The 22,223-nt window shown below is 36.6% G+C and overlaps 1 long non-coding RNA gene across 1 annotated transcript in view; it reads right to left on the reverse strand.

Annotated features, from left to right (window-relative positions):
* LOC132521722 (uncharacterized) overlaps nucleotides 1-21,563 on the reverse strand; it is a 50,525-nt gene extending 28,962 nt beyond the window's left edge. The window contains exon 1 of the long non-coding RNA XR_009540945.1: nucleotides 21,486-21,563. This is a non-coding gene — a long non-coding RNA (uncharacterized LOC132521722). The remainder of the gene's footprint in view (nucleotides 1-21,485) is intronic.
* Between the last annotated feature and the right edge of the window lie 660 nt (nucleotides 21,564-22,223).

A 22,223-nucleotide genomic window follows, 5' to 3' on the forward strand; every position in this document is an offset into this window, starting at 1 on the left:
TTGATTAGCCCAGCTTTTTTTTTTTTTCAGATATTCTATTATAATGCCTAGGGAAGCAGAATTACATAACAGAACAAGGACTGTGGAAGTGACTCCAGTGTTAAAGGTGGGTAATTTTCAGAGAAAAGGAGCTGAAAAGATAACCTAATACGAATGCACCACAATATTTATTCTTACAACAACTTCTGATTACTAGGATAATTCAACAAGTTTTTGTTGATTGCAAACAAGAGAATCAAACAACCCTAGGTATTAAATTTGAGATATTGCATGTGGTTGTAACGATACATCTTCATATTTGCCAAGGAATTATACCCAGAGCTTCTGCAACCTATAGTTTCAACTGCCCAAATCTGTTGTTCACATGTTTTCAACTTGAAGATCCCAAGAATTCCAGAGTATATCACGAGTGTCTGAATTGTGTGATTCCAAATGAGGTGGCTGAATACTAGGCTAACATGACTAGATAATTTTGCCATGAACTAGGTTTAGTTAAGAGTTAATTTCATTTGTTAGGAAGAATGAACAATAACTAGAGAGAGAGATCACACCCTTTTTGTTGGGATGACAGAATTACGGAATTACCTACAAGTTTCCCTATAGTCCTAATCATCATTTATTTCATAACTCTTAACTCCCCGAGCAAATTCTTACAAAATCTCCATTCTAATTAGTTAGTTTCAACACCTGTGTTCTTGAAAATCCTACCAGGCTTGCTCTTGAATATTTATTGGAATGATCTGCTTTAGGTCTGTATATACTAAGAGGCCTAAATACTTTAGGAGATGCGAACATAGACACTTCCTTGGCTAATAGGGAAAGCATTTTATGTGATCTGAAAATAAAGTAAGAAATGTTCCAGAATGAGTAAAGAAGTTTTCTTTATGTATCTTAAGAACATAAAACTAGGTAAGTGTATTTTGCCTCATAATACTGGCAATATTTCATACTTCACTATTTCATTAACATGTCTCTTCAGTGCTTCAAAATATTAACTCTTTATTGAGAGAAATGTAAGCAGAAAGTGAAATTTTATAAACTTTAGGAAAAATTCAAGGGTCAAACATAAAAAGAGCATTCATTTTGCTTTTAATATTTGTTATATTTTAAAATGTTAAATGTTGATTTAGTTAGTAATAGAAGACTAACCAGAGAAGGTGTCATCTAGATATAAGAAATTTAGGAATGACCATGTAAATACAGAGCTATTCCAAAAAAGAGATGTAAACCAAGGAAGGGTTGCTTTAAACTGAGTCAAAATTTTTGACACATTTTTATTGAAAGAGAACTCAACTGATTTAAAGGTTATTGCTAAGATAATAAAATGGACAGTTTCAGATGAAGATTTTGGTGTGATAGTTTTTGGAAAAGAGATGTATTCACTTGCTTTTCACAGTGTCCTCACAGCTTTTCATTAACGTAAACAGAGAAAAACAAAGTGCAGCAAATGTTCCATTAACAGGAATTTGATTTTTGGAAGACTGACAAAATAGAATAAAAATTAGAATGATTAGAGGAAACTGATAAAATAGTAGAAAAGTAATTCCTTCATTTTGGTAGTTTAATTTAAAATAATACATTGAGTAAACAAGTTTAGAGAAACACATCAACGGTTCTCAGTAATTTGAAGTTATGACATTAATTCACTGTATAAGCCTGTTGTAGCTTGAAAGTTTGTAAGATGCTATATTGCTAATATCCTTTGATAAGAATAACAAACTTAAAATTGAGATGTTCTCAAGTTGACCTAATCTTAACATTACTTTTAAATTAACTAAAACAGCTAGAAATTAATGTCATTTGTTTAAATAGGCATTCTTCATTTTTCATAGACCAACCAGTCATTCAAATGGTAGGATATATGGGAATTTAAAAGTTTGCTGGCTCCAAAACAGCTTTTTAAGGCTGTCAGAATTCCTAAGGTGCTTACAATTATAATTTGGTTGAGTCTAAGTATTGGAGACAGAGGAGGTGGGGGTGGGAGAAAATAAACATTTTTCAAATACTGTGGCATCCATAAAAATGCATTGACTTGCTATGTTAGCTGTGAAGCATTTATACAATAAGATTTATTCAGCAATATACCAGCACAACTGGTTTTCAGATTAGTTCACTAGTCATCCAGTCAGGTACCGAGAGACCATTATACGGTACCAGATAGTGGCATTATATCAGAGGAACAGTGACTGAGAGGAGAGAAAGGGAATACCAAACATATTTCAGTAATACCTACCAATACCCCTAAGAACTAAGCATTTACTGAATGAGTGAGGCCCGCATTTCCCAGCATGAATTCTAGGAAACTCTATAAAATCTGGTGTGTTTATTATTCCAGGGTAATGTTTAATGGTCGAGTAAATTAGAGAAACAGTGAATTAAACAAAGGTAAATAGGTTTCAGCATTGCAGGACTTCATAGATCTTTTAATAAGCTAATAGGTAATAATTTCAAAAAGGGATTTATATATTTTAATCCTAATTAAACTAATCAGTGAAAACCTTTGTCCTAGAATTTCTCTTCTGGCCAGTATTTTATGTACCACACTTTGGGACATGCTTTCCTAGACCTATTAATAATAAATGCACTGTATAAAGCCCTGATTCCAATCATTTGGCAAAGCAAGAGTTCCCTATGCAAAGGCAAAGCTAGGCTTGTATGAAATTTTATTTTGAAGGTATTGCTAAAAGAGAAAATGGAACTCTTTATAGTATTACTTTAATTCTCTCACTTATTTACAAAACAAGAATTTATAGAGCTTTAATTTCATAACAGATCCAAACACTTGACTATAATTAATTTGTAGTAGTATTGAGAATATTCATTTGTATTTGAAGTGATTAAAATAAGAACCTCTTGATTAAGATTATAAACCATAATAGATTCAAGTATTAGGTATAAATCCATTTATTCTGATTTGTTTCTAAGAAATTAGTTGTTACTGAGAAAAGAAAAAGTTGTTTTTTTAAAAACAACATACTTGGTTACAGTTGAGCAAAACCTGCTCACTGAAATGTGTCACCAATATTATTAATGTGATTTTTTTGGTACTGACTTAAAATGATTATAAAATAAAACAGTTTAGAGATAGTCTACACTGCTCTTTTCTTTCCATACTTCATTTATTCAAGTTATTTTTTATATGAAATAAAATTATGTAAATATATATTGTTAGAACTTTTGGTATCTTTACTTATCTATGTATAATAGCGCATTTTAAAAAGTAACAAAACCAGGACAAAGAAATACAGGCATACCTCATTTTTACTGTGCTTTGCTTTACTGAGCTTTGCAGATACTGTGTTTTTTACAAATTGAAGTTGGTGGCTACCTTCAAGCAAGTCTATTTGATGCCACTTTTCCAACAGCATTTGCTTAATGTCTCTGTGTCACATTTTGGTAATTATCACAATATTTTAATATTTTTCATTATTATTGTATTTGTTATGTGATCTGTGATCAGTGATCTTTGATGTTACTATTGTAATTGTTTTGGGGCACCACAAACCGCGCCGATATAAGATGGTGAACTTAATAAATGTTGTGCGTGTTCTGACTGCTTTACTGACTAGTTATTCCCCTCTCTTCCTCTCTAAGGGCCTTCCTATTCTCTGAGACACAACAATAGTAAAATTAGGCTGGTTAATAACCCTACAATGGCTTCTAAGTGTTCAAGTGAAAGGAAGAGTCAACTGATGGGACAAACTTCATTGTTGTCTTTTTTTTCACATTGGGAAGCATTAGTTTATTTCAAAATCAATTGGGTCTAAAAAGAGTGTTCAAAGAGTCTTAGCAAAGTGGCTCCTGATGAAAAGTTTCCTGAGGGCACCGTTCAGATCTCAGTTCCACAGGCTGTAGATGAAGGGGTTCAGCATGGGGGTGACCATGGTGTATATCACTGTGGCTGCCATGTCCCTCTGGGTGTGTGTGGATGTGGGGTTGAAGTAGACTCCAATGACAGTCCCATAGAAGAGACAGAATACACAAAGGTGAGAGCCGCAGGTGGAGAATGCTTTCCATTCCCCCCCACACCCCCCCAACAGGCTGAGGGCACATTGTTGTCTTATCTTAAGAAATTGCTACAATCACCCAACCTTCAGCAACCACCACCTTGATCAGTCAGTAGCCATCAACTACTGATCAAGTGGTGATCAGTGGGTAAGACACACCACCAGTAAAAAATATTATGGCTCATTGAAGGTTCAGATGATGGTTAGCATTTTTTTATCAATAAAGTATTTTTAAATTAAGATATGTACATTGTTTTTTAGACATAATTCTATTGCACACTTAATAGACTACAGTATAGTGTTGATGGAAGAAATTTTCACATATTGAGGTATGGCAAAGTCTGCCTTATACATGATTTGGCTTGAATTTTATGCTAACTAGCACAGCTTGTTTTATGGCCTGTCAAATGTGCATTGTACATCTGCTTCAACCATTAAAAAAAAAAAAGAATGCATTTAAAAATCAAAATGGAGTAACTGTGGTTCAGGCATTCAAAATGCAGCAGGGTGGCCATTGGGGATGTAGTTTCAGACATGTTCCTGAATCACCCAGAACTTGAATTTTCTGAACTTTATCAAACTCAAGGACACCACCAGCCATTCTCAAAACAATATCTGCTAGCAGCTGCCAGCTGCAACCTTATGGTCTCAAGGTTTCTCTTGTAACTATGCAACCATTTCAGACCCCGACCAATTCTTGCTTAACAAGCACTCTTATTTCTTCTTCTTTTTTTCTACAGAACACTTTAATTCTCTTTAATTAAAAAAAATTTTTTTTTTTAATTTTTTGGTCATGCCATGCTGCATGCAGGATCCCAGTTCCCCAACCGCGCCCCCTGCAGTGGAAGCATGGAGGCCCAACCACTGGATTGCCAGGGAAGTCCCAAGTACTCTTCTTGCCAGCTCCAATTATAACTCTTGACAAACAAATTATGTAGTTTTTCAGTTTCTACTTTTATAAGCCTCCGCCATTTTGTAGTTTGATGGAACATAATCCAACTGCTTCTTGAGTCTGTGTCTCCCATGTTAAAGTCTCCAGTTTGCCTCCAATAAAACTCTTTTCTATCCTTATTATAAATTGTTTATTGGTTATTTCCACCAACAGTGTAAACATAACTTTTATATACAGTGAGAAACCAAAAAATATGTGTGACTTTATTGCGATATTTGCTTTATTAAAGTGGTCTGGAACCTAACCTGCAATATCTCTGAGGTATACTTGTAAAAGGAATACAGATTAGAAAGGAAGAAATTTAGTTGTCTCTAATTGTTAGTTCCCTCCTTTCTGTTTTTACTATCATCTTTTCAATTCAGGGCTTGCTTCTGCACAGAATAATGGCCTATTTTGCTTCCATTCCTGTTTATTCCACCCTGCACAAGACTACAAGGTTATTTTTTCTCAAGTAGAACTCTAATAACTTCATCTGCTAAAAACAAGCAAAACAGAAACTGCCAGTACCTCCCTATTGCCTACAGTTTAAACTTGTCAGGCTGCATTTTAAGGCACTCAGTGATCTGGCTTCCACTTGTTTCTACAGATTCATCTCTTGTTATTCTTCACGACTTCTGGGCCACAGTCAATCTGGACACCTGAATGTTTCCTTAACACTCGATGTATGGTCCCACTTCTATAACTCTCCTTACTGTTTTTTTTTTTGTTGTTTGTTTGTTTGCGGTACGCGGGCCTCTCACTGCTGTGGCCTCTCGTGTTGCGGAGCACAGGCTCTGGATGCGCAGGCTCAGCGGCCATGGGTCACGGGCCCAGCCGCTCCACGTGGCATGTGGGATCTTCCTGGACCGGGGCACGAACCCGTGTCCCCTGCATCGGCAGGCAGACTCTCAACCACTGCGCCACCAGGGAAGCCCTCCTTACTCTTTTATTTTACCTTTTCTTGATTTCTTGACTCCTACCATTCTTTAAACTGCCACCTCATTCATAAACGTTTCCATGAGCCAAACCATCAGTTACACTTACTGCTTTCTTGAATCTCCACTATAGTTTAGCATATTCTGCTTTTAATGAACTGTGAAATAATAAGAAATACATTTCTTACATATTTCGCGGTTCCTGACACACACAGCTCCTAAGACCTTTGTAATTTCCTGAGTGATAAGATCCTCTGATACTGAACTCCTAAATCCCTTGGGATTTCCTAGGTGATAGGGATGGTTTTTGTTTTAATCAGGTGGCTCTTGGTGGGCTTCTGGATGAGGCTGGTCACCAGAAAGCCCATCTAAGCCATGATTAGGAACTTGGAAGTTTTAGCCCACCCCGCCATTTTCCAAAGAAGCGAGAGGGGCTGAAAATGAAGTTAACGATTGTCCTTGCCTACATGACGAAGCCTCCAGAAAATTCCTAATAGTATGGATCTGGGGAGCTTCTGGGTTGGTGAACACGTGGATGTGCTGGGAGAGTGGCTCTCCCACATACTTTGTCCTAGGCATCTCTTTCATCTGGTTGTTCCTGAGTTATATCCTTTTATAACAAACTGGTAATTTAATAAGTAAAATGTTTTCCTGTGTTCTGTGAGCTGCTCTAGCAAATTAATTAAACTCCAGGAAGGTTCATGGGAATCTCCAATTTATAGCCAGTAGGTCAGAAGCAAAGATTGACAACTTGGACTTGCAACTGGCATCTTAAGTGAGGCAGAAAGCAGATGGGGGCACAGTCTTGCTGGACTGAGCCCTTAACCTGAAGGATCTAATGGTAACTCCAGGTAGATACTGTCAGAAATGAATTACAGGGCTTCCCTGGTGGCGCAGTGGTTGAGAGTTCGCCTGCCGATGCAGTGGATGTGGGTTCGTGCCCCGGTCCGGGAAGACCCCACATGCCGCGGAGCGGCTGGGCCCATGAGCCATGGCCGCTGAGCCTGCGCGTCCAGAGCCTGTGCTCCGCAACGGGAGAGGCCACAACAGTGAGAGGCCCGCGTACCGCCAAAAAAAAAAACAAAAAAGAATTACATTGTTGGACACCAGCAGGTGTTGCAGAATTGCATGATGTGTGGAAACCCACACATATGGTGTCAGAAGTGTGTAAAGGAGAAACAGAGGTTTTCCAATACATAAACAAAGAACAAACAGCCAAATCATAAAATTATGCAAATTATAACAAGTATTTTATCAATTTCTCTATTCAAGAAACCACTGTACTGCAGGCACATTGAAGTTAGGATTTGTGCTTTACTTTGTATTGCTCCTTGCCTGTGTCACCCCGACCCCTTTATAATTTCCATATTATTTTGCACAAAGTATATGTATAGTAAAAGTTTGCTGAATTGAACAGAATCACCAGAAATATTTTGAATTAAGCTATTCCATTTTGCCTCAGAATTAAAGCTATCATTTTCTTTTCTCATTATATTAGTTCACTATTAAGTTCAAGATGTGAATTTTAAAGCTTGATAGGTGGTATGTCTCTGAACAGAGCACTGTGGCCTTGTGTTCACATTGGCATTTGGATTTGGCAAAACCTAAAGATGCCAGACTGTACTTTTCCACCTGCTGTTCCAGCTCAGGGTTTGAGGTTGGATTTTAAATCTGAGCCAAACAGGTAGGGGAAATAAGTACTAACCATCTGATACTGTAGAGATTGAGACCACATGGAAACTTGCCTTAAAACGTCAGACCAGTTTCAGTCATGTCAACATGAGCTACCTTGAATTTCTGCTTTGGAGACATTATTATTATTATTAATGATAGTATTCACTGAAACATTGCATTTTATTAAAAAAATGACCTGGAAGGTAGGCTCAGTAATGTGACTGTCAAAATGTTAATCCTGAATCAGAGGTGGTAGAAAATAATAATTTTAGCTTGTGTTTAATTTCCACCAATGATCTTAAAATCTGGAGCTGAACTTCTTGAAAAGAATATCAAGTTGGCTCTGAAGACTGATATATGCATAGCTGCAAATGGCTATTTTCTCACAAAAGTAGCAAACTTTAAAAATAAGTGCAATGATCCAGCAATTAATTTCTCCAGAATTCATTTCCTGAATTTTTACTTTTTAGAACATTTAAAGTTCCTATAGTACTTAAAGAGAGACTGGAGGTATGGCCTTCACAAGAGTTTGGTGATGATGGTAACTCTAAGACAAAAAAGGCAAGAAGACTTTAGTATGGAAATAATGAAGGGATGTCCTTAAAAGTTCAGATAACACACACTCAGCCATTCAACACAGCCCATTAAAAAGTGATTACAGAGTCATAGAAAAGGATGCACTTTGACTAAATGGGAGCTTTATAATTATCCAAACTACTATCTTCCTAATCATTGCAATGGCCTACTTGAATATGAGACAGGTGATCTTTTGCTTATCACAAACATCTACTGGGAAAACACCTGCTCTCTTTCAATTGTCTGCAATTTTAATGGTACCATAATGCATAATTATCACACTGAACAATGACCTCTTTCCTCTCATACAGTTACACAGATGCTGGAATAAATGATCAACATTGAATCATACTGTATCTTCATTTATGTGTCTTTATCTTCCTCCTTTAATGTAATTAACAAAGTATCTCGAATACTATTTCAATCTTCAATATTTTCCATTATTGGAGTCTTCAAGTTCAGAAGAGAAAGAGTACGCTAGCTCATTATTTAAACACAATTATATTATCTAAATAGGTACTCAATCAATCCTCTTTGTTATCAATAATGATTACGCAGAGATCCTGTAAGCATAATGAGCAATATAGGAAAGAATGAATTGTTTCTCTCTGTCAGAAAGTAAATTCATTCATTCATTTTCTCATTAAAATAAATTTATTTAGTGGCCATTATAAAGCAGATGTGCCAGGTTCCAGGGATACAAAAAAGATTAATACTGAATTCCTGTCTTTCAGGAGCTTGGCCTCTCAAAGAAGCTGGCAAGTACATTAATAAAGAAGTCTGTATGAGGGAGAATGAAGCCAAAGGAGAGAGTTTTAGAGTTTTGAGACCTTCAGGACAAACAAATAGAGCCGGCTTTCTTTTTTTATGCTGTTTTCTTCTCCTGTTTTAAAATTGCATGTTTATTTCACAACCTCCTGATTAAAAAAAAAAGTTCTGCATCAGTTTTATGATAGCATTTATGAAGAGTTGAAAGGACACAAGGAAGCTAGTTTTTCACTTGGGTGGGACATCAAATGTGGGGATACACAAAATGGAATAAATACATTTTGTGGGCTGTACTTCAGATTTGTAAGTCTAGAATATTGACAAGGGTGAGAGAGAGATATTAACACTAGAAAAACTCAAAACATTTAAGACAGAGTGCCTATTAACTCACTTGGGAGCACTTTTTTTGCAGCCCCCAGAATACAAGTTATTCTCTCACCTCCAAATCACTGCTCTCCCCTCAGAGGCCAAACTGGCAAAGAGGTGAATGAGCACAGTGAATATGGAATGGGTTTTGAGAGAGTTTACTAGAAACAAATAAATACTGCCATTCTGATAAATCCCCTTACATTGACATATTTTTTTTCTTCAGATAGGCTGTAGTACAACTGATTATGTTTATGATAAACTCCATCCATTTCTAGAATGAATTAAGCTACAGAATCATTTATTATTATGAGTAGGCTAAAAAGTGGTATAATTGAGACTGCCATAGTCACTCTGATGGAAGCTTTTATTTCATCTATTTTGTCTCTGTTCTTTTTTTTTTTTCTTTTTTTGCGGTACGCAGGCCTCTCACTGTTGTGGCCTCTCCCGTTGCACAGCACAGGCTCTGGACACGCAGGCTCAGTGGCCATGGCTCACCGGCCCAGCCGCTCCGCGGCATGTGGGATCTTCCCGGACTGGGGCACGAACCCGTGTCCCCTGCATCAGCAGGCGGACTCTCAACCACTGCGCCACCAGGGAAGCCCTGTCTCTGTTCTTTAGGGTGGATCATTTCCATAAGTAGCTCATTACAACTGGTAGCTATTATTCTTGATTTCATTCTTCTTCAGTTTGTCAAGGTTCTAGGAATGCCTTATTTGCTGCACATAGGTTTTATGACAGTCATATATGTTATATTGACATTGCTCTCATTTAATTTATGTTTACTGTATGCATGTAGTATGCATATCTGCCCTGGTAGAACTGGCTTGAGTTTGCAGTGTATATTGTATGCTTTCCTGCTATTCTTCAGTGTGATTTAGATTGATATGTTAATTTAAAAGTAGACATTGGAACAAGTGCTTTTTGTTTTTTGGGTTTTTTTTGTGGTATGAGGGCCTCTCACTGTTGTGGCCTCTCCCGTTGCGGAGCACAGGCTCCAGACGCCCAGGCTCAGCGGCCATGGCTCACGGGCCCAGCCGCTCCACGGCATGTGGGATCTTCCCGGACCGGGGCACGAACCCGTGTCCCCTGCATCAGCAGACAGACGCTCAACCACTGCGCCACCGGGGAAGCCCAAGAACAAGTGCTTTTTGAATGACATGGAATCTAATAAACTCTGAACTGCTTTAAAGAGGACATTAGGTCAATTCCTGCTTCTGCCTTAATACAATGTCTCAACAAGTACCCACAATTCTCCAGATTTCAGAATTTTTGCCTATAAAAGAGAAGAGCCTAGATCATCTATCTCTAAGCTATCTTTCCATAGCAAAAAATATATTACAAACCACATCATGATGCTGTAGGGCAAATAATAAAGTATTGGGTAGAAGTATCAGTACATTTTCTGGAGAGATAACAGCTAGAGAACTCTGAACTTAAAGACATGGGTAGTGGAGAGACACAAAGATCAGGCTGAACATAGATACAAAGGCAAATAAAATAAAATAAAAGACTTCTTGTTAGTGTTTTGAGTCTTTGGGATAGTTCCTTGGGCAGAGATTTCTACCACCATAGCCCTGGGTTGAATCCTAATCTCTATAAGTCAAGAATTCTTTCTGCTCACCTTTCTCCTGCATACTCAGTGATCATTCCAGAATTATACCGTTCAAAGCCTTAGTATTAGAAAATTCAGTAAGTCCTTGACCTTGAAAAGCTCATATATGTAAGTATAAAATATTTATTGGAAACATAAAATGTGGTTATAATGTTTACCTCTTGATGCCAGATTAGAAAACAAATCTAAATATTTTATTCAGATTATGAAAATAAATGAACATAATACTAAATATTGGTAGTAGGTATTAAATTTACAGCTTCTTGTTTTAAAAATTAAACTACACCAAATAACTCATTAGAGATTCCTTCTATCGTCTGAATAAAAATCTCCAAGTATAAGGACAAAGTCCTTTTTTTCATGAAAGTTAATTCAGTCATAATCACAGATAAGTGTGAAATAAGATAAGAGGAAGATAATTATTTACTTTTGTTCAAATTATCTCTTAGACTTAATTACAGTAATTTGTAGACAGAGCATTTATAGATTTGACTTAGTGTGATTTAGAACAGACTTGGACATAAATTCAAAAAATGTACAATTCCACTAAAACTTTTATTGGTCTACTTTATCCCTAATTAGGAGAAACATAGTGAAATATATAATATTCTTAGTATTAATTCTACACTCTAGATAGTGTCAGTCTCTAAGATTGAATGAGGTCATCAGCATTTGATGTTTATCTGGTAGAGAAAGGGATAGATGACATGATGCATGAATAGGCATTGGTTTCTTTAGAGGAAAAGTGTGTTTACTTTTCTATTAGTGTCATTATGAGATGTGAATTACAATTGAGGGGAACCGAAGAAAAAAGAATATATTAGTTTTTGCTTATTTTTTGAAGAGAATGTTTACCAAAATGTGTTTCTAGAATAAAAAATCCTTTTATTGATCACTCTATATTTAGAAAAAGTGTTTTTGTCACTAATGCTTTGACTCAAGCTGAATCAAAACCTATTTGTTTCATTTTTATGAAGCATAAAGAGCAAAATAAATATAGCCAACCACATGAAGCAGGGTCTTTCTAGTCCAGAAAGCCTTAAGGTTTAGAAAGAAGTTACTTGTTCAAAGTGTAAAAAGGAACCCTCTTACACTGTTGGTGGGAATGTAAATTGGTACAGCCACTATGGAGAATGGTATGAAGGTTCCTTAAAAAACTAAAAATAGATCTACCATATGATCCAGCAGTCCCACTCCTGGGCATACATCCAGAGAAAACCATAATTCGAAAAGATACACGTGCCCCAGTGTTCATTGCAGCACTACTTATAATAGCCAGGACACAGAAGCAACCTAAATGTCCATTGACGGAGGAATGGATAAAGAAAATGTGGTATATACATATATATATATATATACACACACACACACACACACACACACTGGAATATTTCTCAGGCATAAAAAAGAACGAAATAATGCCATTTGCAGTGGCATGGATAGACCTAGAGATTGTCATACTCAGTGAAGTAAGTCAGAGAAAGACAAATATTGTATGTATCATGTATACGTGGAATCTAAAAAAATGGTACAAATGAACCTATTTACAAAACAGAAAGAGAGTCACAGATGTATAAAACAAACTTATGGTTACCAAGGGGGAAGTGGGGGGAGGGATAAATTGGGAGATTGGGATTGACATATACACACTACTATATATAAAATAGATAACTAATAAGAACCTACTGTATAGCACAGGGAACTCCACTCAATACTCTGTAATGACCTATATAGGAATAGAACCTTAAAAAGAGTGGATATATGTATAACCAATTCACTCTGCTGTACAGCAGAAACTAACACAACATTGTAAATTAACTAGACTCCAATAATAATTAATTAAAAAATAAAAAAACTGAATCCTCAATGGAGCAGTCAGACCTCATGGCTGTGTACACCTGGGCTGAGGAGAGAAAGGTATGGATGTAACAAGTGCCTGGGAATTACACAACTGAAAGCCTGCGTTTAAGTAAGAAGAAAACCAAATATAAATCTGTATAGACTTACATGAGGGCATGCTGCCCAAGTAAAAAGTGTCTACTGCTATTAACAGTAGAATAAAGTTATAGGAGTTAGGATTTGTTCTCCTATGAATTAGTGATATAGGCAAAGTAAAAGCATGAAAATTTTATTGTTTTCTCTTATATCTTTGATTGAATGAGAGAGAGAATAAGTGTTACAAGATTTAGAGTCAGTCAATAAGAAGGAAAAATAATACCTCAAGTCTCTTCAGTTCTCACCTTTACAACTCTGCAACTACCTAGCCCAAGGTATCCCCATTCTTCATCAGGGCACTGCAATAGCCACCTAAATGGAGGCTTCGTCCATCCATGATGGCTTCTAGCCCATTCTCCAAACAGCAGTAGGGGTAGGGTTTCTTGAATGTTGGAGTGAGGGAGGATCTCCATAAATCCACTTAATAAATGCAACAAAAGTACTGGCAAAATTGTGAAAATCAGAATTCTACTCTGACTTGACAGAAAGCCATGGCAAAGGGACTTTCATGAATGTGATTAAGGTAAGAGCATTAAAATGAAGAGATTATCCAACATAATCAAATGAGTCCTTAAAGAGGAGGACATTTTCCTGCTGTGGTCAGAGAGAGAGATGATAATGGAAGAAAGGCATGAAGATATGCAAACCCATTATTGGACTTGAAGATGGAAAAAGGGGACCATGAGCCAAGGAATGTGGGCCACATTTAGAAGATGCAAAGAAATGTATTCTCCCCTGGAATCTCAGAAAAGAACGCAGCCCTGTTGACAACTTGATTTTAACCCAGTGAGACCCATGTCAGGCTTCTGAACTAGAGAACTGTAAGATTATACATCTGTGTTGTTTTAAGCCACTAAATTTGTGGTAATTTGTTATGGCAGCAATAGAAGTTGAGTATGTCCTTGCATACTCTGTCAATTTCTTTGTCCCTCTCTCACTTTACTTGTCTGGCTAAACTAAATGCTGGCCAGACCCAACTCTGTGTTTATTCTCATGTAGCTGAAAATAACTGAATGAAAACATAAAACCTTCTAGCTAGTCTGACTTTAAATTCATAATCATGTACCTCAAATGAACCCTTAAATGTACCCAGCAACAGTTCCTTATTCTATTCAATCTTCTATTCTCCTAGTGATAATTTCCCACATTCTCGTCTTTCCTAAATCCATTCCTAGATGTCCTACATCCTAAGCTTGCAATTATTTTCCTATGTTACTGAGAAAATAGAAATAAAAGGACAAGAACATTCATAATGCTCTACCATCCCATCTATACACTTAGCTCCATCCATTTTCATATTCCCTTGCCTTTTTTTTTTTTTTTTTTTTGCGGTACTCAGGCCTCTCACTGTTGTGGCCACTCCCGTTGCGGAGCACAGGCTCCGGATGCGCAGGCTCAGCGGCCATGGCTCATGGGCCTAGCCGCTCCACGGCATGTGGGATCCTCCCGGACCGGGGCACGAACCCGTGTCCCCTGCATCGGCAGGCGGACTCTCAACAACTGCGCCACCAGGGAAGCACCTCCCTTGACTTGTTTTTACGGCTGTGCTTCCATCCTTTTATTTAAAGCTAAGTGCATCCACTTGTTCATTAGATTTCATCACCTATCACTTACTCAAGGAAACTATTTTATCAGTTTTTCCCCCTTTAGCTTCAAAATCTATCCTGAATCTAATTACTTCTCACCACTTCCCTTCTTGCTACTTAGTTCAAGCTGCTTACATTATTGTCCCCCTAAAGTGTATTCTCCACCCAAATGCCAGAGTGGGAATGTTAAAATATGAGTCACCTTATGAACTGTTCAGCAGTTATCCATACCTCCTAGATTATTTCTGTAAGTATACAAAGATGCTGTTATTTCTCCCACCCACAGTAGCATTTTCTTGACTTTACTTTTTTTTTTTTTGCCAGACCCTGCCTTATTTCTACCCTTTTTACAGAAATAATCATTGAAAAGGAAGTCAATTGTTTTGGTCTTAATCAAGTTTCACCCCGAAAAGGCTCTGAGCATGATCTCGTCAAGGTGAACAATAACCTTCATGTTGTTAAATCTAGTGGTCAATTCTCAGTCTCTTAATTAAACTTTAGCAGCATATAACAGAGTTAATACATATTTTTTCACTTCAGGCTTGCTTCTTTTTCCTCTAGCTCACTGGTCAAATTCCCTGGTTCTTCTTGCTTCCCTGACCTCTAAATTTTGAATTGCTTCAGAGTCCTTGGAACTCTTCTATTTTTATTTTTATCCACTTTTTGTGTTGGTGAATACTGTTACCCTGTATATACTGATGACTCCTATGATTCCCAAATTTATAGCTCCAGCCAGGACCGTTCCTCTGAACTCAAGAATCATATATCAAACTGTCTACTGGAAAACCGTACTTGGATGTTTAATATGCATCTCCAACTTGATTTGTCAAAAACTAAGTTCCTGGAATGACATGCTCCTCAAATCTGCCTGTATCCCAAGCTTCCTCATAGTAGTAAATGACAACTCTACAGTGTGCTCAGGATAGAAGCCTTGTAGTCATTTTACTCTTTTCTTTTATATGCCACATCCAATGTGTTGTCATGTCTTGTCAGCTCTGCCTTTAAAATCTATGCAGAATCTACTACTTCTGACCACTTCCATTGTAATTACTTTATCCAGATAATAATCATATCTCACCTTGATGACAATGTCCTCTTACCTAACCTGTCACCTTGATTTCATGCCTGTTCTCCTAAAGTATATTCTCAACTCAAATTAGAGTGAGACTCCTTAACACATGTCCATTCGTGTTATTCCTTTCTTCAAAACCCTCCAAAGTCATCTAATCTCAGTCAGATAAGAGACACAATTGTTACAATTACCTACAATGCCTGATTACCTCTTTGACCTGATCTCCTACAAATATGCCCCTTGCTTACTGCACTCCGTGCACGTAGGTCCTCTTGCTGCTTCTTGAGTAAGTCAGGCATGCTTCCATCTTTGCATTCCCTATTTCAGTTTGTATATCATCTGCCTGGGATGCTCATCCTTCAGATAGTCAATAATTTGCTTCAAAACACTTCCTTCAATTCATTTTCCAAAATTCATCCCCTCAGTGAGACCTTCTCTGGCCACTGTGTCTAAAGCTACAACCTCTTCCACTACCACCATAGTTTCTAGTTTGACTTTCTGCTTTGTCTTTTTAAACACTAATTGCTTTATAATATGTGACTTTTTCGTTGCTATTGACCTTGTTTATTGTCTGTCAGCACTTCTAGAATACAGCTCCAATGAGAGTAAAGGTTTTACTGGTTTTTTTTTTTGGTAACTTTATCTCCAAAACCTACAATAATTTGCTGGTACTTTATATTCTCAATAGTTGCTTAATATATGATTATAAAGTAGATGCTACTGCTTTTTCCATTGTAAATGAGACATACTTATACACGCATTTACTTAATTTTTTTTGTCTGTCTCCTCTAAGATGGGAGATTCATGAGTGCAGAAAAGTTGTCTTCTCAGCTAGAATAGTGCCTTTTATAAAATGGTCTTCACCTCAAAGAATCAGGGAGAGACAGACTCCTTTAAGTTTCTGATATACTCTTAAGAAAAATGCAAACATGTACAACCATTCAGAACTAGTTTTCAGGGAATTTATAGACACTCTGAAGCCCATTATTAATGTCCATACTGGTAGAAATGTATGATTTCTACTTCAGTGTTTATCTTTTGCTGCATCCTCAAGGTCTGGTATCACAATTGAGAACTTGAAAATAAAATCTTTATTACAGCTTATAATTGTATACAGGGTGAAAATAAAAATTAATGGATTTGTGAGACATGGAAATCCTTCTTTTTAAAAAAAGAGATATATGTGTGCATTGACCAAGGAGATAAGAGAATCCTTTGTGCCTTCTGTGCCTTATGTGAATGTCGGAACCCAGTGGTTCTCAACCAAGAGTGCTCTTGACACCTGGAAGACATTTGGCAAAGTCTGGAGACACTCTTGGGTGTCAAAACTGAGGAGCTATTGGTAGCTAGTGGGTAGAGACCAGAGATGCTGTGTAAACATACTTTAATGAATAGATCAGAGCCTTCCCCACCAGCAGAGAATTTTCCAGCCTAAAATGTCAGTAGCGACAACGTTTGGAAGCCCTGATATAACCTTGGGGTACAAGCACTATGTTCACAGATGCATTGTTCAGCATGATTCCTGCTCATAATAGATACACAAGAACACCTGTTGTGTGACTGAAAGATAAAGCCTAAGCAAGTACACTAGTCCTTCTTAAAAATAACATACCATATCTAATTCATCCCAACATCCATTCATCCACCCATTCATTGATTCATAAGTATGTACTGATCACCTCCTATGTGTCAGGCATGGGACCAGGCAATCGGAGCACACTGAAGACTAGGGTCTTTGTATCTAGTAATGAACACAGATAGCTCACAGATAATTTCAAAGCATCGTATGTACTCTGATAATGGAAGTGCTAGATTTTGTGAAAGCCAGCACTAACACAGGTCATCTAATCGAAATTTGAGGGTGAAGAAAGGCTGAGTTTTCTAAACCAAGATTTGCAGGATGAATATGAGTTAACAGAAGGGGAGGTAGAGGAAAAACATACAAAAAGGGCCAGAAGCTAAAGACAGCATTCCATATTCTGAGAATTATAAGCAACTTGGAATGGCTCAAGTTCAGAGTGTAATAAGGTCCTAGAAAGTGATGGATCTTGAATAATAAACATGAGTCACATTAAGAAGTTTGGACCTTATTCTGATAGCATTATAGAATTTTAAGCAGAGTTATAAAATAACATAAATGTGAGGTATTACTATTATTTTTGTTATTACTATAAATGTTATGACTTTTCCTTGTAAAAAGTTAATGCAAGTATAAGAAAATTGAAAATAAAATAAAAATTCTCAATAGGATTTATTTAAAAAAAAAGTTCATGAATTTTTAAATGCTAATGTGTCATTTTACTTTAGCCCTATTTCTGCATTTTATGCATTTTTATATGTCTGTCTGTAAGGAAAATTGGTATTGCCTATACATGCTTTACTGGGCAAATGGTGCTTGACTGTGAAACTATCTGTAATCACAACCTCCATGAAAGCATCCACAATGGGAAAATAGAAGATATGATCATCTAATCTAATGTAATTATACCTCGTCAATGAGGAGGAAAAAGGTTTTATAGAGGTGGGTGCTCCAGGATTCAGACAGTAGAGTGAAAAGTTTAAAGCAGAAGTTATTTACAAAGGCTCTGCTGATCCTTTCTAGGTCACTTTGTCAAAAAAAGAGATGTTTCACCTTCCCTCAAAGTCTACAAGGGGAAGCTACAAGTTGGAAGAGTGTCCTGATCCTTTTTTTGAAGACTTTAATCATTTCAATTCTGGTCTCGACTTAAAATGTCCTTAGCAGTTTTAACAATCTGTTGGTTTCCCACATCCCTAACTCATATTCTCAGAGGGATTAAAATATAATTAAATGTTACCTTTCACACACCAATTCACAGTTTACCAAATACTTCAATCTGCATTGTCTTAACAAAATGTTGGAGGTTTGGCTTTCACCAAGGGTCACTTAATTGCCATGTTTTTCTTCTGGTATAGAAGTTTACATGGTGAACACTGCAATTCAAATAATGATTACCTAGTCAGACACTTTTACGCTTATCCAAGTATTCATTTTGGAAAGTTATAGTTTATTTGATTTTTAATTATGTATATCCAAGGTGCATAGTAACATTTTATCATGAAGAGAGCTTTTTTTTATTTGCTCCATCTTTTGGTCTTCACATTGTTTATGGCATTGTTTTAAACCTAAGATCTCAGAATGTGTTTTCTTATGTTTTCATGAAAAAGAGAATCTGTCATTCACATGGATCTGTTAAGACAATATACAGTAGGTGAGATCTGTAGAATTATTTCTTAAAAGCAAGCAATAGGGGCTTCCCTGGTGGCGCAGTGGTTGAGTCCGCCTGCCGATGCAGGGGACACGGGTTCGTGCCCCGGTCCAGGAAGATCCCACATGCCGCGGAGCGGCTGGGCCCGCGAGCCATGGCCGCTGAGCCTGCACGTCCGGAGCCTGTGCTCCACAGCGGGAGAGGCCACAACAGTGAGGCCCGTGTACCGCAAAGAAAAAAAAAAAAAAAAGCAAGCAATAAATTATTTTGGTTTCAGGTAAAAAAATACTTTATGCAAGTAATGAAAGAAAGTGAATGCATTGTGTGATGGTATTTTCTTAGTGAAATGGGAATATTTTTCTGATCAATTATTTGGAAACTGTAATAGAAGCACATTGTTTTGAAAAACAATGGCATAGGTAAAAGGAATAACCAACAAGACTTTCATTGAAAAGGCAAGTAGAACCAGCAGCAGAGGAAAACTATAAAGACATTATATTTAGAAATAACCCATTTAAGAAGCACAAGTTGCTGACACATTTCTTCAAAAGGATATATGTTTAATATATTTGGAAGATGAAAGAATCTGCAGCCAAAGGAGTTAGCTTTAGGCTGTATTTAAATCTCACACACCCGCCTTAATATCATGTATACAACTGCAATATCTTTTCCAAAATACATATTTTTTCCTTCCAAATTTTGAGGATAACATTTTTTACCTTCAGAGTGTATAATTTCCTCTTTTAAGTATTTTTTCAAATAAGCTTTATATTTTAGAACAGTTTTTTATTTACGGAAATGTGATATTAGTACACATCACACTATTTACTATATACCCTACGCTATTTCTGCACTTGTTAATGTCTTATGTTAGTATGCTACATTTGTTACAATTAATGTTATCGATACATTATTATTAACTAAAGTCCACACTTGATTCAGATTTCCTTAGTTTTTAACACATGTCCTTTTCCTCTTCTAGAATCCCATCAAGGATACCATATTACCGTATTATATTTAGTTGTCATTTCTCTTTAGACACCACTTGGCTATGACAATGTCTCATACTTTCCTTGTTTTTGAAGGTTTTGGCACTTTTGAAGAGTAGAGGTTGGATATTATATAGAATGTCCCTAAACTGGTTTCATCTGACATTTCTCTTATGATCAGATTGGGGTTGTGGATCTATGGTAGAAAGACCACAGAGGTTAAAATGTCATTTTCATCATACCATGGCAAATGTACATTCTATCAACATGACTTATCTTGATCACCTGGAGAAATAGTGTTTGTCAAGTTTCTCCACTGCAAAGCTATTCTTTGTTTCCCCTTCTGCATACTGTACACTTTGGAAAGAAGTCACTATACACAGACCACACGTGAGAAGTAAAAATTGTGCTCCATTTCTTTGAGAAGAGAGTAGCCTCATAAATTACTTGGAATTCCTCTGCATTGGAGATTCCTATTCTCTCTCATTAAAAAAATTCAATCAATCATTTATTTATATTAGTAGGGACTCATGAATATTTATTTACTACTTTGGGTTATAATCCAATACTATTTCATTTATTTTCTTGCTCAAATTATTTCAGCTTTGGACATTGGCAGCTCTTTCATTTGGCTCCTATATCCCTTTGGCATCACTGTTGTTTATTTTTTCCTTTTTGAGCACTTATTTTCTGACATTACAAGATGTTACAGGCTTATGTCTATATTTTCTGCCCCATTCCTAGAGTAAGCCATTTCTCCAATGATCCTGGTTCCTTTTATTGGAGGATGGTATTAGAAATCAAGATCCAGGAACTAGTTGTGTTCATTGCTCCTGGGGATTCATTGCTTCTAGGCCTTCTCAGGTGACACAGCAAAGAAATACATGTGTATATACTTACTTGTGTATATACACAAATCTGTAAGTATTTCTATTATATATGTAATCATCTTTATCTATATTAAGCTAAACATGGGTTTGTACTAACGACTCCAACTATAATCCATTACCACATGGATCATTCTAACCTATTCCCTTTGCTTATCTGTAAACTCCTACTCTAAAAGTGAGAAACCTGGCTCACACCATCTACCATGCATTTACTTTCCATCCAGTACAGATGTATAGTGGTATCAGAATTGTTAACTCATACCCCCAAGGAGATCAACTTTATTAACTAGAATATAAGACTTATGTGCAGTTTCTTTCACTTTTTGTCTTACAGATTCCATTCATTTTTAACATTACTTAGTACATTTTATCTCTACTCCCTTCAGTGAGGTTGTTTCATATATATTCTAATACTGTTAGATTGTTTTGTTATGTTCTACATTCCATTCTAGGATCCCTCAACCTCCTAAATGATTTTTTAAAATTTGTATGAATAGTTACTCTGTGCTAGAAAGTTGTATGCCTTCTGGAAAATGGATAGTATCATGTCTTTACTATTGAAGTATCATACAGAATAGTTTTACTGCCCTAAAAAAAACCTCCTGTGCTTGATCTATTCATTTCCCTTCCCTTGCCACCTGATCTTCTGAAACCACTGATCTCTTTGCTGTCTCCATAGTTTTGCCTTTTCCAGAATATCATATACTTGGCATCAAGGTAGCCTTGGCTTCTTTCACCCAGCAGTATTCATTTCAGATTCATCCATATATTTTTCTGACTTGAAAGCTCATTTATCTTTATCACTGATTAACATTCTATTGTATGGATATACCACAACTTGTTTATCCACTCACCCATTGAAGGTCATCTTGGTTGCTTCCTGTTTTTGAAAACTATGGATAAAGTTTCTATAAACATTCATGTGGAGATTTCTGTGTGAATATAAATGTTAAAATCAGTTTGGTAAATACCTAGGAGCACAATTACTGGACAGTATGGTAAGATTATATCCAGTCTTGTAAGAAACTACAAAACTGTCTCTGGCAGTGGCTATACCATTTTGCATTCCCACCAGCAATGAATAAGAGCTTCTGTTGCTTTGCATCCCAACACATGCATATGTGTTTTGCAAATATCTAACCTCCCCAACGTGTGGGGTTTTTTTCCTCCTTCTCTTAGCAGTGTCTTTCACGGAAGTTTTTAATTTAAAGTCCAATTTATCAATTTTTTTCTTTTATGGATCATGCTTTTGAGGTTTTGATATTTATATTTTTATATCAGTTTACTAAACACATGCTCTAAATGTTATTATTTATTGAGATTTTCCTGTGGCCTAAGAATCTGTTCTATAAACATTCTATTTGTTTATGAAAAGGGGCTTGATAGCACATTCTCCTGGTTTTCCTCCTCCCAGTCTAACCTTTCTTAGTTATTCTCCTATGTTGCTGGGGCTCAATCCTAGGCATCCTTATCTTTGCTTTTACTTCTCACCTTCATCCATTCCCATAAGCTTCCAAAGCCTTTCATGTACCTGCTCCCAAATTTATTTCTCTAGTACAGATATCTTTTTTTCATTTTCAGCCCCATACATT

The sequence above is a fragment of the Lagenorhynchus albirostris genome, chromosome 6, assembly GCF_949774975.1.
Source record: "Lagenorhynchus albirostris chromosome 6, mLagAlb1.1, whole genome shotgun sequence".
Lineage (NCBI taxonomy): Eukaryota > Metazoa > Chordata > Mammalia > Artiodactyla > Delphinidae > Lagenorhynchus > Lagenorhynchus albirostris.